General features: G+C 41.2%; 1 protein-coding gene across 11 annotated transcripts in view; it reads right to left on the bottom strand.

The window, feature by feature from the left end:
- The window catches only part of SEMA4D (semaphorin 4D), a 99688-nt gene that overhangs the window by 51337 nt on the left and 35494 nt on the right, over positions 1-12857 (bottom strand). The window contains exon 1 of one of the 11 annotated variants that reach the window (XM_069775848.1): positions 4699-4719. The exons of the other annotated variants lie outside the window; for them this stretch is intronic. The gene's annotated coding sequence lies outside the window, so the exon portion shown is untranslated. Of the gene's footprint in view, positions 1-4698; positions 4720-12857 lie in introns of those variants that run through there. 11 annotated transcript variants of the gene reach the window in all.

The following is a 12857-nucleotide window of genomic DNA, read 5'->3' on the forward strand; positions in this document are numbered from 1 at the left end:
GGGTAATATAAATCCATCCACAAACCCTCTTTCAGTAGCAGTGCTAGCTTGTGTCAGGATGCAATGTATGTGCAACACCTTTGGAGACATGAAGTCTGAGCCTTCCTTGGGGAAAAAAATGGAGTGGGAAGCCCAGTAAGCGCTACACTCACTCTCCATCCTCACAGCCTCACTTCAGAACCAAAATAAGAAAAAGCAAGGAAGAGTTGAGGATCCTGGCCTGAAAAAGTAAACCCTGAAGGACTGAGTGAGGGCTGTCCAGGATTCGGCCCATGATGGACATGATGCATTTCTCCCCTCTGATGCTGCACAGCACCCACCAGGTGACTGACTTTTCTGCAGGACTGCTTGCTGGAAGAGATCTTGAAAAGACAAAAGTCAGAACTACCCCAGGGTAGGGCTACGTCCCCAATGGTAAACATTGCTCTTTTCCTGCTGCAGCATCATTATGAAAACAATTTACTTTATTCTGCCAGTGGTGAGTAACAAACTACAGTTCCTTCTCATCAGCTAAACCCTGGCCACAAGGGTGTTACCCTTACATTTACTCACATATTCAAGATATTCAGCTGCCTCTGAAGGACTGGCAAAGAGCACGCACCATGGGACAACTGCATGTCCCAGCCAACCCCATGCGTATCAGGATATACCAGGTTTAGGGTCAAAATCCAGAATTCACACCACATTGCAAAGGTCATTTTAAATACTCAAGATCTTGACAGGCGTAATCTCCAATAGCTTGTTTTCTTGGCAAGCACCATGGAAATGCAGTAAAATAGCATGAAAATTTAAGAAATCATAATTTCACCATAACAAAAATACCTAATGCAAACAGCTTCAGTGGCAAGCATTTTTAAATGTTTGGGATTTTGCTGTGTTTAAGGTTATGCTAGCTCAGAAAAGAGTTTGCCTTTTTTTCCATGCTAAAACCTCTACAACCCTGGCATTTTTAATGCTGAAAAGCAACACAACCATACTTTTGAAAAAAGCTGTTAGTGCTTTTCACAAGTAGCACGGGCATGGATTTTACTAATCATCATTGGATTATTATATTGTCATTCACTAACCTTTGCTATTTTTTAAACTGTGTACAGCCAGGGGTCTGCACACTTCTAAGATATACAAAGAAATTATACATACCAGCAGCTACAAGAAAGTTTAACAAGTTTTGTTCTGCACAAACATAGGCATTTCACTGCAGAATTTGGTTAGCAACAACTCAGTTAGCTATGACTAACTCTGGAGTTTGAAAAAACTACTCTGACTGAACTTACACAAATGCAGTGATTTATCATGTGTTGCTACATCCACTCAATGAGGTTGTAGAGCATCAATCATATCTGCTCCTGCCTCAATACAACCCCTGTATTGATATTAACAATCCAAAGGTCATTCTGACCTTTAGCTAGTAATACCCTTTAGCTGGGTATTGGTTTGTGCCCATATTACTGCTTTCCCTACATTCAAAAACACAGGTGCAGATCTTCACTATAAGTGCTTCAGATTTCACATCAAATTATGTGTGAGCATGTCAGGAACGGGATTAACAGAAGCTTTGCTTGCAGAACATTCTCATGAGCATTACTGGGATTTTAACTCCTGCCAAGCCTAAAATGAGCTTTTTCTTATGCCAAATGAAATGTAGCAGAGAGAGTCATTATTACTCTTGATGATTAACTTTCAAGAACCTTGTTTGCAGAATCATTAAGGACAGTATGAAAGGGAAAGATAGATGTGAGAGCTGCAGACTACAGAGGTTCTGCCTCAAAGATTTTTGATAAGACAGGTAGTTACTGCAAGTTTCCAGCCCTTGAGTGCTAAATTTGAGGGGTTTAGTATTACAGAAAAGAACTGTAAAATTTTATGAAAGCATTAGAGGCAAGACAGGATTTATGTTTCCTTCAAGGTTTAGGGCTCAATAGTGAAACACAAAGTCTTCCTCAGCAAAGCTGACCTCCCCATGCAGCAGCAGTCACCCACGTCTTACCTCAAACCAGAGATCCCAACCCCAGGCCACTCAGAGCTTTCATATTTCAAATGTCACAGTGGAAAAATTGGGTTAAGCTCAGCCATATGCAAAAATTAATCCCAGCCTAGAGATATATGTCAGAGAATTCAATGACAATTAATGTTAATTGTGAACCATTCTGTAGAGGTGCTCAAGCTATTAGCTGCTTCCCTGTATCCCTTTATAACCTTCTGAGGTTGGCAGCTACAGGTATCACATCACCAAAAGATATACAAAGAAAAAGGAGAACAACCTTGAGAAAGCTAGTCCTCTTTTCCTGCTGCATGTCCAAGAAGAGGCAAAGACAGGACTCAAGAAGATACAGTCATTGTCTATACTCCAAGTGCCATTCTGCATTGCAAAATACCCTTCTCTTCCAAAGCACACTTAACAGAGCAAGAAACAAACCAAAGTCCCTATACAGCCTGTAAAAATAAATGGGCCACTTCTATTTAAAAAAACCAAAATCATCATTCCATATTAATTCAAGTCAATTAAACTTTTAAGTTCGAAGTTCTCTGTGGATATAGTTATTTCCTAAGTTTAAATTTCAACTGTTACACCGCTCATTTGCTGAAGGTTTGCTGTTTTCATTTGGTTGGTTGGCTGGGTTTTTTGTTGTTTTGGTGTTTTTTGTTTTGGTTTGGTTTTTTTAGTAAGGGCAGATTTAATACAGTAAACAAAATAATGATTCTTACTAAGCATTAGTTTCCTTCTCGCTCTCCCTTGATGCTTCCCCCAGTTTTCTCTCATTGGAATATTAGCTTTAAACTACTGCAAAAGTATGTAACAGCAAAGCAAAACAATGCCCCAGTATTGAAATATGAGCTTAGCTAGGTAATGTTATTTATTTATGAATGGAGGAATGTCTCTGTATACAGTCTTCTTTCCAGCAAACTATTATTTAGACTTAAGTCTGGAAAATTTTTTCTTAGAAATTGAAAAACACTAATCTTTAAGTTTCCTACAGGATGTGCAGACTTGCATTGAGAATTTAAGTCTAACGATCAGCTTGCTTTTCTTAAGTAGCTTTTGCAGATCTCTTAGAAATCATCCATGGTACCCAGGAGTACATAGACTATAAGCTGAATATTGGTACTCCAGATTAACAACCATTTATTAGCTGTTTTCCTACTGCTCTTCCACAATTAAAGACCGAATGACAGTTTTCATTATTTCTGTTGCTAAAATACCTGTCTCCTGTCAGACTGTTTGCTGATGGTCCTCACTTACTACAGCAGATCTTAAAAAGCAAGCTTCATTTAAGCTTCCTTGTTCTTAAAGGCTGCAGACGTATTTCTGCTTGGCAAAAACGCTTATCGTCTTTAACAGATTTGCTGTTCAGTGACACCCAAGAAACTGCACTGTGGTTTGCATGCAATGGTCTGAGAAGTCCACCAGGAAGGTCAGCCAACTGAACACCTCAAGGCACAACACAAGCTGCTCCTTATTGACCCCAAAGCTTCCATGACTCCTCTCTGAGAAAGCCTAAAACTAACAGTCATTTTGTAGAAAAAACATAGGTAACCAAGCATCTATGCTCAGACAGTTTCTCTTTCTAACACAGTGGGTACCGTGCATTTTATTGTTAGCTCTTTTAAGCCATGCCACTTAAAAAAGATCTGAATAGGTTAAAGTTTTTTAAATTCTAACATGCTTTGAAAGACTGTATCTTCACATACAACATTTAAGTGACACATCCAACACTTAAGCGATCGCCAATGATTATGCAATTTCACTACAGCTCACCCCTCCCTCAAGACTTCTAGCAAAACACTGTCATGCTGCAGGTAGTTGTGGATGATATGAACTGACATACTCTTCAGCAGGAAAAAAGCCCTTGCTTACTTACCTTTTACTTAGCATTAAATAAGGAATTTAAACGTTAACAGTTGAAAGTACTGCTCAAAATTAACCTTCTGCAAGACAATGACATACTAGTGGAAAGCTAAAAAATTAGATTTATATCACTGCTGTAACGTACATGAAATGCTTCATCTTGTTGATGTTCACCTAGGTTCACCACACCACTCCTGAAGCACAGGGAACCAAACAACTCCTATTGCCTGCAGCTTCTCAGGATATGAAAACAGGTGGCTTCATTCTCCCTACTACAGGATTTTTTACAGGATTTTCTACGGAAGTCCTTCCTGTCTGACATGAGTGAGGCTTCACAGGACACCTCCTGAGAAATCATGTCCTAAAGACAATCTGGTCAGATCCTGGCCAAGATGAGCTGCTGACTAACAGTCTCTCAAACCACTCCAGGGGTGACGGGTCTTTCCATCCAAGACCCAGAACTTCTCAATGGCATGTATCTCCTGCCCAATGCTTTGCTACATTTCCAGCTCTCACAGAAGTGTTAGGTTTAACCTTCCCTGACACGTGCCAGTGCAGTTGTCAGTTCCACACCTAAGAAAGAGTGCTTTTAAAAGCCTGGGATCAACTGCTTCACCTCTGAAGGACATGGTAACTGCATAACCAGGAGAAGGTGACCATGCCTGGGAAAACAGCTCCTCAGCAGAGAGCCCCACCAGCTCCTGCAGTGTACAAAGGCTCCCGTGGTATGCAAAGGCTCCCAGTGAAAGCCAGGCTCAAGAAGCCAAAAGAAGTGTCATGATAGACTCAAGGAAAGGTTTGTCTTGGTAGAGCACAGGAACAACAGTTCAAATATGAAAAATTTTACTTACCAGGAAGACTTGAAAAGTCTTCAGCAACTTCAGTAGAAAGAAGGTGAGCGGACTGCCTACTGAGATCCACAGCACTGTAACGAGGATTGTCGTGTCACTTGTAAAAATTACAATTTGCACCTTTCAGTGAAAGTCTGCACCACACAGTTTGCACCACTTTCAGCTTAAACATCTTAATGCTTACGTCACTCACCAAATAGTTTTCTCCTACACCTAAGACACTTCATAAGTTTTCTTGGGGGAAAACAAGTTTAATACACATTATTTTTCTGGCTCTTTAAGGGGCTGAAAAGTTGGCAGCACAGCCTGCAAGAATCTCCCACTGCTCACTATTCTTGTCTGAAAGGATCTCCCAGCCACTCGCCATCCTCCTCCATGTCTCCTGGAGCCGTCTCATCCTAGCAGCCACTCCTTCGCCACCACGGGGCTCTTCCAGCTGCACCCAATGACCCACGCCTCCCATGGGGCTGTGTCATCATACTTCCAGTACTTACAAGCAAAATCAGAAAACACCATCAACAGAGACATTACAGTCTCAGTCTTATGCATATGAATACAGGCAGGTTTGAAAAAGTGCCTCTTCTCACAGTTTCACCCTATCTGGTCTTTAACAGCTTGCACATGGAAATCAAACAGACTAACACTGCACTGCATGCAAAGGTATCCCAGCAGCAACAATCAAATTCTGTCACCACCTTAGAAGAGCAGGTATCATCTACCTTCTTCTCAACTCATCAGTATAACAGACATTAAGGGGAGCGGCTAAAGTGGCAGGGTATCTGCTTCCCAAGGAGCTGTGGCTAAAATGGCATCCTCAGACTTCCCCTGTGCCCTAAATAAACCCAGCTCTACACACCTCTGATAAGTGAGAGACACAGGTACAAGCAAGGGCCCCACGCCAGCTCCGACACTGCCTCCCACACTGCCAGAAGAGCCAAGGGCCAGGTGGGCAACTCTTCCCACTGCTACGCAGGGTCCCGTTTCATCATTTTGCCTCCTGGATAGGTGAAAAATTTTAAGACTGACAAGCAACAAGATGCACTGTCTCTCAGTGCATAGCCTATTCTGGGACACCTGCTGTCATCAACAGGCAAAGACGCATTCAAGAAATAAACACATGATCATTTGAATCACCTCACTGCCCGAGTGGGACAAAGGCACTACAAAATCTAGAGGTGGATGACATTTCCCAGATGAAAGGTTCATAAAATAAAACTCCTGCAGTCCTCCACTCCTTGCCCTCAATAACTGTGAAATTGACACAAATAAGATTACACGATCTTAAAGTGATCTATTAAAGCAGATGAAGCAAACACTTCAATGTGTTACTGCAGCAAGCTGGAAGATGTGACCAAAACACAAATCCTGTTTCTCAAACGAAGAGGTCTTCAGAGCTCCAGAGTACCGCAGAAGAGCATGGGGTTGTTTCTGCTGTTGCTTTGCTGAATTTAAACGGTAAATAGAAAATAAAAATGCTTAGAGAACATAGATTATTGTCAAACCCCATTTCAATAACGTCAATTGCTCATAGTCCAAAAGATTAAACTCTATTGGATTAGTCACTTTTAGAAAAGCCCAGCTGTGACAATTATATCCATAAGACTGCAGAAGGCTGATCACCAGCAGAGGGAGGATAAGGCAAGTCTACAGGCCCGAAAGTTAAGTATCAGTCAACTCTTGCAGACAAGACTATAGTCAGGCCAGGGTTTAAACAGCACCCAGGACAGGGAGCATAGGCCTCAGTTCAGACTCTCAGCCTACACAGTGGATTCTGCCTGTCAATCAGGACTTGAGGAAGCTAGTGTAAAACTGCCTCAATTTTTTTACCTGGACAGTAAACAACTCCTTGCTGATTAGCAGGATTTGCATCCAGCACTGAAGAGAACACTGCAATGCAAGAACAGAATAAGCATGGCTTGCTTCAGCAAGTAATGCACCATGCAGCAATGGCCACAGGGTATGGTGGGGATAAAAAGTAAAATAAAATAATAATTTAAAAAAATCAGAAAGCTATTTCAGTGGAAAGCTACTTCAGGGGAATAAGGCAAAGAGTACATTTAACCAGGACACCCTACAGTCCCATCATCATTAAGATCTCATTGAAGGGAAGCAGCAGTGGCACAGAAGGTTGGGGAGGGGAGAAACACGACAAGGAACAGGCAATTGCAGTTACTTAATTAAGCATAACCTGAAGCCATGAGTTAAGGCTGCATCCTTGAAGGACTGGCCTTCCTTCTGCCCCGCTCCTGGGCTGCTTCCTGCAGCGGCTCAGAGCAGTGTGAAGCTGTTCCTACCTACAACCTCCAGCGCTGACAACCAGCTCCGAGCTGCAGGAGTGAATATGAGACCTCCAGTCCATTTTCCTTTGCTGCATATTAGGAAAGCTCTGGAAACAAGGCAGACTGTAACTCCAACGGAGGATTATTTATACTATGGTCTTAGTGGACATTTTATCTTTTTAACATACAGGCCACTATTATGGCTCCAGTTTCAAGGAAGGTGGTAATTGACTCACTCCACCAGCACAGGAAAACATCACCATCATCAAGAAAAGATGTTTTCAGATGTTGTGTGTTATTTGGTCCAAATGAAGGCTGACCGGACACAAGAAGCGCCTGTTCTGCAATAGGTCTGCAGTCTTGCCTTTTCTTCCACTTATAAAGGTTCTATGACTGGCAAAAGCTAAACAGAGGAAGTGCAAAAGTAGAGTATTGCCACAGGTCTCAAAATCAAAGAAACCTACACTGCAAAGTGGCAATCATTTCTGCCTCCACAGGAAAAAGCCAGAGTCAGAATAAGCTGAGTGAATTTAGTTAATCATAACCACATTAAGCCATTCATCTCTGTGGCAGAACGTCCCAGGCTTTGCAGCTAACATTTCTCTATGTGAATGGGTAGAAACATTTGCTCACATAAGCTGGTTAGATGTGATTCAGCCCAGATGCCCAAATAGCTTAGCAGTCTTTGTTGTGAGATGTTTGCAAAACATCAAAAAAAGAAAGACAGACACAAATGCATGACTGAAATCCTGTCCAGAGGACGTGCAAGGCCTGGAGTTTAACAAGACTATTTTTGGTAGCACGTATTGCTAAAACTCACTGATGTACCACAACTGCAGTTATAAAACGTTCAGTTCTTGTTCAACGAAAGGTGAAAATGGGATAAAACCTGGGCTGTAAAACACCTGCCCATTAGGGTCCCCTTGCCCCTATGCAGCACTGCTGCACCCATCAGCAACAAGGAGGTGAAGCAGAGAAATGAGACATGAAAAATGCTGCCAATCCTGAGCATCTTGGAAAATACCTGATACACCATAGGGTGGAGGGGAAGTGTTCCACTTACAGCCTTGATAGAGACCCTCAGGTTTGATAAAGGTGTACCAGGGTAAGTCCAGAAAGTTTGTCTTACAGATAGTGGCAGGTGTGAGATAACTAGAGCCATAATTTCATTTACAGTGTATCTGCTCACATAATTCTATCAAAATAATAGTACTGTCCAGCTCCTCTTAGTACCACATGGTTCTGGAGAACACACACAAAATATAGTATTTTAAAAGCAAGTATCATAGACGTACAAAACTTAACAGAAGAATTCAGGGTGAGAAAAACACAGGGAAAACCTCAGAACAAGGCCAATAACACACCAATAACTCACCCTGCCAAATACAAGGTCATTTTCTCCTCTCATTGTGAAATGTATTGATTCTAATTAAGCACAAATTTTCCTGCAGCAATAGTGGTTAATATGATGTCTGGTTCAGACAGTTTCTACAATACATTGTACATTACAAATTTACCCTTAAAGAGCAGCTTGGGGAAAAAAACCAGGGACTTGCTATGTTATAAAAATGTCTAAATATGCATGTACAAATCTCTGCACAACTATTACACAGAAGTATTTGGTTCAATATGGTGAAACAAACTGATCCATAACCACTTTCATAGAAAAAGGCATTCCCCTCTCAGTGATCTCAAACACCAAATGCATCTCAATGTCACCGTCACAGATTACCATCTTAACAGACCGTAGAGCTGAAACCAGTCAAGCAGCTTGGTTAGAGCCCAAATCTTCCCCAGAATATACCATATACCAACAGACAAGCCTCAACACGGGAGTTCAGACCTACCAGCAGCAGACCCACCACTCCTCCTCTGCTACTAAGACAGGCTAATATCTAATTTGTAATAAAGAAGCATTTCACAGGCAAAAGCACGAATATGCAATAATCAATACCGATAAAATCTACCATTACAGCAGGACACTGTCTTCCCTGCTTCCCAGGTCTATTGCCTCCAAATCTAATTTTAAAAACAACAAATTAAAGGAAACATACGACTCTGAAAGGGCTTAACAGGTACAAGATTTTTCAACAACTCTGACTTTTCTTCTTGCAGTTGAGAAGTCAGCTTCAAATTCTCCTCCTCAACTCCATCCCCATCTTCAAAGACCAATAGACATTTTTATGCTTTTAGCAGGCTATTCAGCCTCAAAAAAAGATATCACAACTTGAGAGTATTTGCCTTGACGCAAACCTCAGAAGTTTTGGATTTAACTTTCAGGGCAAAAGGGTAGGGAGGAAATCGAGCATGAAGTACCTAATTACAGCTTAGGTCCACGCAAAGCAAAAATTTGCTCACATTGTCCATGCTTAACTTTGATCCACGCAAGAACACTGAAACCCTGAGCAACCAGACTCTTGATACACTTCTGCCAGAAGTCTTTGTATTCTACAGGAAGAAAACTACATTTTGTATACCACTCTCCTTCATGAGTCATTTATAACTACGCTTCGTTATAAATGTAGTTTTCCTCAGTGTTCTCCAGGAAAGAAGGCAAAAAAGTAAAACAAACAGAAGATTTTATGGCAAAGAACAGAACTATATGAAATGTTTGGGACTGAGGAGTAAAAAGCAAAGCAACTAGCAGAGCTTCCCCTTCCCAAAATTTAAAACATGCACAGGAAGTTTAATGATGAAATATTCAATCTTTTGTTCTAATTTGTACCTATCAGTTTACAGAATAGAGGCACCACTCTCCTGCACCTATTGTGTGAAGGTACATGGACCAATTGCTTTACATAAAATTGTTGCACAAATATTCTTGTTACCTGCCACACACTTGGGATGGCAATGTAAAAGCAGTTGCTCTAGCCAATTTTCTTCCAAAAGCAGCAACTGCTCTCCTTGCTCCTAAAGAGAATTTAATGAAGCCATCTGCTTGTGGTTGAGTATTCTAAAAACATCCTGCATTCTTTATGCTCCTTTTTACAGTTCAAAGCCTGGCTAGCATCCCAAGGCTACAACCTTTGCAAAAAGCAAAGCAAGAAGCAGAAAGAAGCATTACTGAAAACATGTTGGTCATATGTACATTAAAATACTTCAGTAACTGCATATATCATATGCAGATATCATATTATTTACAACATTTTTGGTAATATTTGTATTTTAAAGAAAGGCAATATAATAGTAAATTGCAATGCGCATATAAAATTGAATCTTGCAATGCTTGTTTTTAAGTATTTGAATATGTTATTTTGTAAAGTCAACAAATGTCAAACCACGGAAGCCAACTATCTGATCCACAATTTTAAAATACCTCAGTGCTACAGCCTCATATAAGCATAACCAAGAAACGAAGAGCTTATGTTCATTTAGTTTCCAAAAACTCTATCCAACCCATCTGTGAAATACCAACCCAGAGATACAGATTCAAAACAACTGCTATACAGACTATAAGAAAGGGCTGTCATACGACTTAACTGCCACACACCTGCAGTGGCCAGTTTCAGCTGACAGGATGCTGCGTATCCTTCAGGGATGTATGGGGTAAGAGTACTGGAAGAGGCACAACCAGGCAAAAACAAACCCTGAGCACAGGTAGGTCTCCTACATGAAGTTACTGCTTTTACACAGAATAGAGATACGCAATATATTGACTTTTAACGCCTCCATACTTAGAGGTACATTTCTCCAATTTCCCGTCTGTTAGCACCCCTCTGGCAGTAGACTTAAAACATGATTTTTCAAGGAGATACACTGCAGCACAGGATTAAGTTCTGCTGCATCTGGCAGTGTAAATAAGCCTAAGTGTGCTTTTCCAGCTGAAAAATATACCCTTTACTCACAATGCAAGTTCAAAAAGGTAATAACCTGCTTCGTTGTGCTTCCAAGACGACTCTGAAATTAATAGTGCTGCAAGTCACCTAGGAACAGAAAATACATTCATCATGGTACCAAGCACAATGGAGCCTTCAATTTTGCCTTGTGCTTCTGTATCACTTTCAAACACAATTAATCATTGTGTTCAGTTACAAACAAAACATCATCACCAAAAAGCCAGCAAAAAACTATAAGCAGCATAATAAAAAACACATAACTTTATTTGTAGGGGAGCAGAGCCTACATGCTCCAACCAAGAGCCTGAGTACACAACATTCATGTTTTGGGTTTCACTGCTTCCACAGCAAGACTTTCTGGGAGGCAGGGGACAAGAAAGCGAGAAGAATCTCTCTTCCAAATATTTTTTTATAGCAGTTTTCAAGAGGTATAGTTTCTCAGTAGGAGTCATATCTAACATAGTAAGACTACATATTCAAAATTTCAGTAATCATCTGGTGCCCAGGAGAGTTACAGCAGTAGCACAGGACAGGCAAAAAATCAGAGGAAAACTGCTATAAAAAATTCAGCAAAATTCCACACCAAAACTTGAGTGTGAACAGTTGCTCTGCTCTTGCAGCATGGAGTGACAAAATCCCAGTTCTGCACTCATACTTCACAATATTTTGTCAAATAGCTGCTTCTTCACAGAGCCAAGCCTCTTGTAGCATGAAGAAAAAAATTATAATCTTCTCCCAGATTTCTCTGTAATAAAAACCAGTCCTTGACTTGTATTCATTAAAAAAGTGTGCCTTCCAAATCTGGCCTTTTCACCTTCATAGAGCAACAAAAACAAGGCTGTAATTTTTGGATTTCATAGCAGGGAAATGCAGAAGTAGAAATGGTACTGCAGTGACTAAGAAGTAATTTTTTTTTCCAGTGCTGGGATTGTCCAAAAGCAAGCATGTGGCTACTGTCACAGGCACAGCTAACTCATCTGAAATAATACATGGCTGACAGAGACCGCTCCCAAACCAGCCCAAAGCTACCAAAGGACTTTATAAGCCCCAAACTCAACTTCTATGAGAAACTAGTTCTCCCATTGCAAATGGTGCCATTTCTTCATTCTGCATGTGTTGGGTGACTGAAACATGAGGTTCATGAAAATCAAAGCAGAAAGCACTAACAGGAACAGGATGCCATGAGCGTTGAAGACATGCAGCATCTCCTGCTCTAAGATGCAAAACCACCCTGTAATTCAGAGGGAAATGGTCTAAGGAGGCTGTTTGCTACACTCACTGATTTAAAACAAATGAACACACACACCCCTCCTCCTCTGCACTGGCCTGAGAAATTGTGCCCTGATGGCAAAAGCTTTACTAACTGACCCACTTCAGCCCCACCCTCTGTGTGGTAAGGCACATCTGGCAGACAGATAGCAGGATGGGCCTTGCTGCAAATCATCTGGACACCAGCACTGCAAATGCATCCATGACACTGTGCCCTGCATTTCCACGAAACAGTCCCTAAAAACTCCTGGTATCAGGCCAGAAAACAGGCAGCCAAAACCACTTCTCATCACTGTGCAAAAGGGAAGCAAAAGATCTTCCCATCAAAGGTGGCACAGGAATCTGTGCTTGTTAGTCAGTGGCTACTTAGCAAATTGCTGCTCAAACAGCACCTTCATCCAACTCCTCTTCCTCTTCTAACATGCAAGGGAAATTCCCAGCATCATCCCCTGCTGCATACTGTACCAGCCTAGACTACCTGGGGAGACAGCTGCCTTTCCCTACTAACACAGCAAAAAGAGAAACAGTGCTCCCACAAACACACTTCCTTTTTAACCAGGGATCCTAGCTAAAAGGATTAAGGCAGGAACCCATACTGCTACTTGTTTTAGTACCTCTCAGACCTGACATGTTCTGGAGAATATATTTCTGAGATATATAAAAACAATTTAAGCAAAAACTTATTTTCCAGGCTAGTGCTAGAATCACATCTGCATATGCAAATTTTTTCTTCCCCTTGTTGTCTGGCGTCTGAGTAGCATTATCTATGAAGGAT

Source organism: Haliaeetus albicilla, chromosome Z (genome assembly GCF_947461875.1).
Source record: "Haliaeetus albicilla chromosome Z, bHalAlb1.1, whole genome shotgun sequence".
NCBI lineage: Eukaryota > Metazoa > Chordata > Aves > Accipitriformes > Accipitridae > Haliaeetus > Haliaeetus albicilla.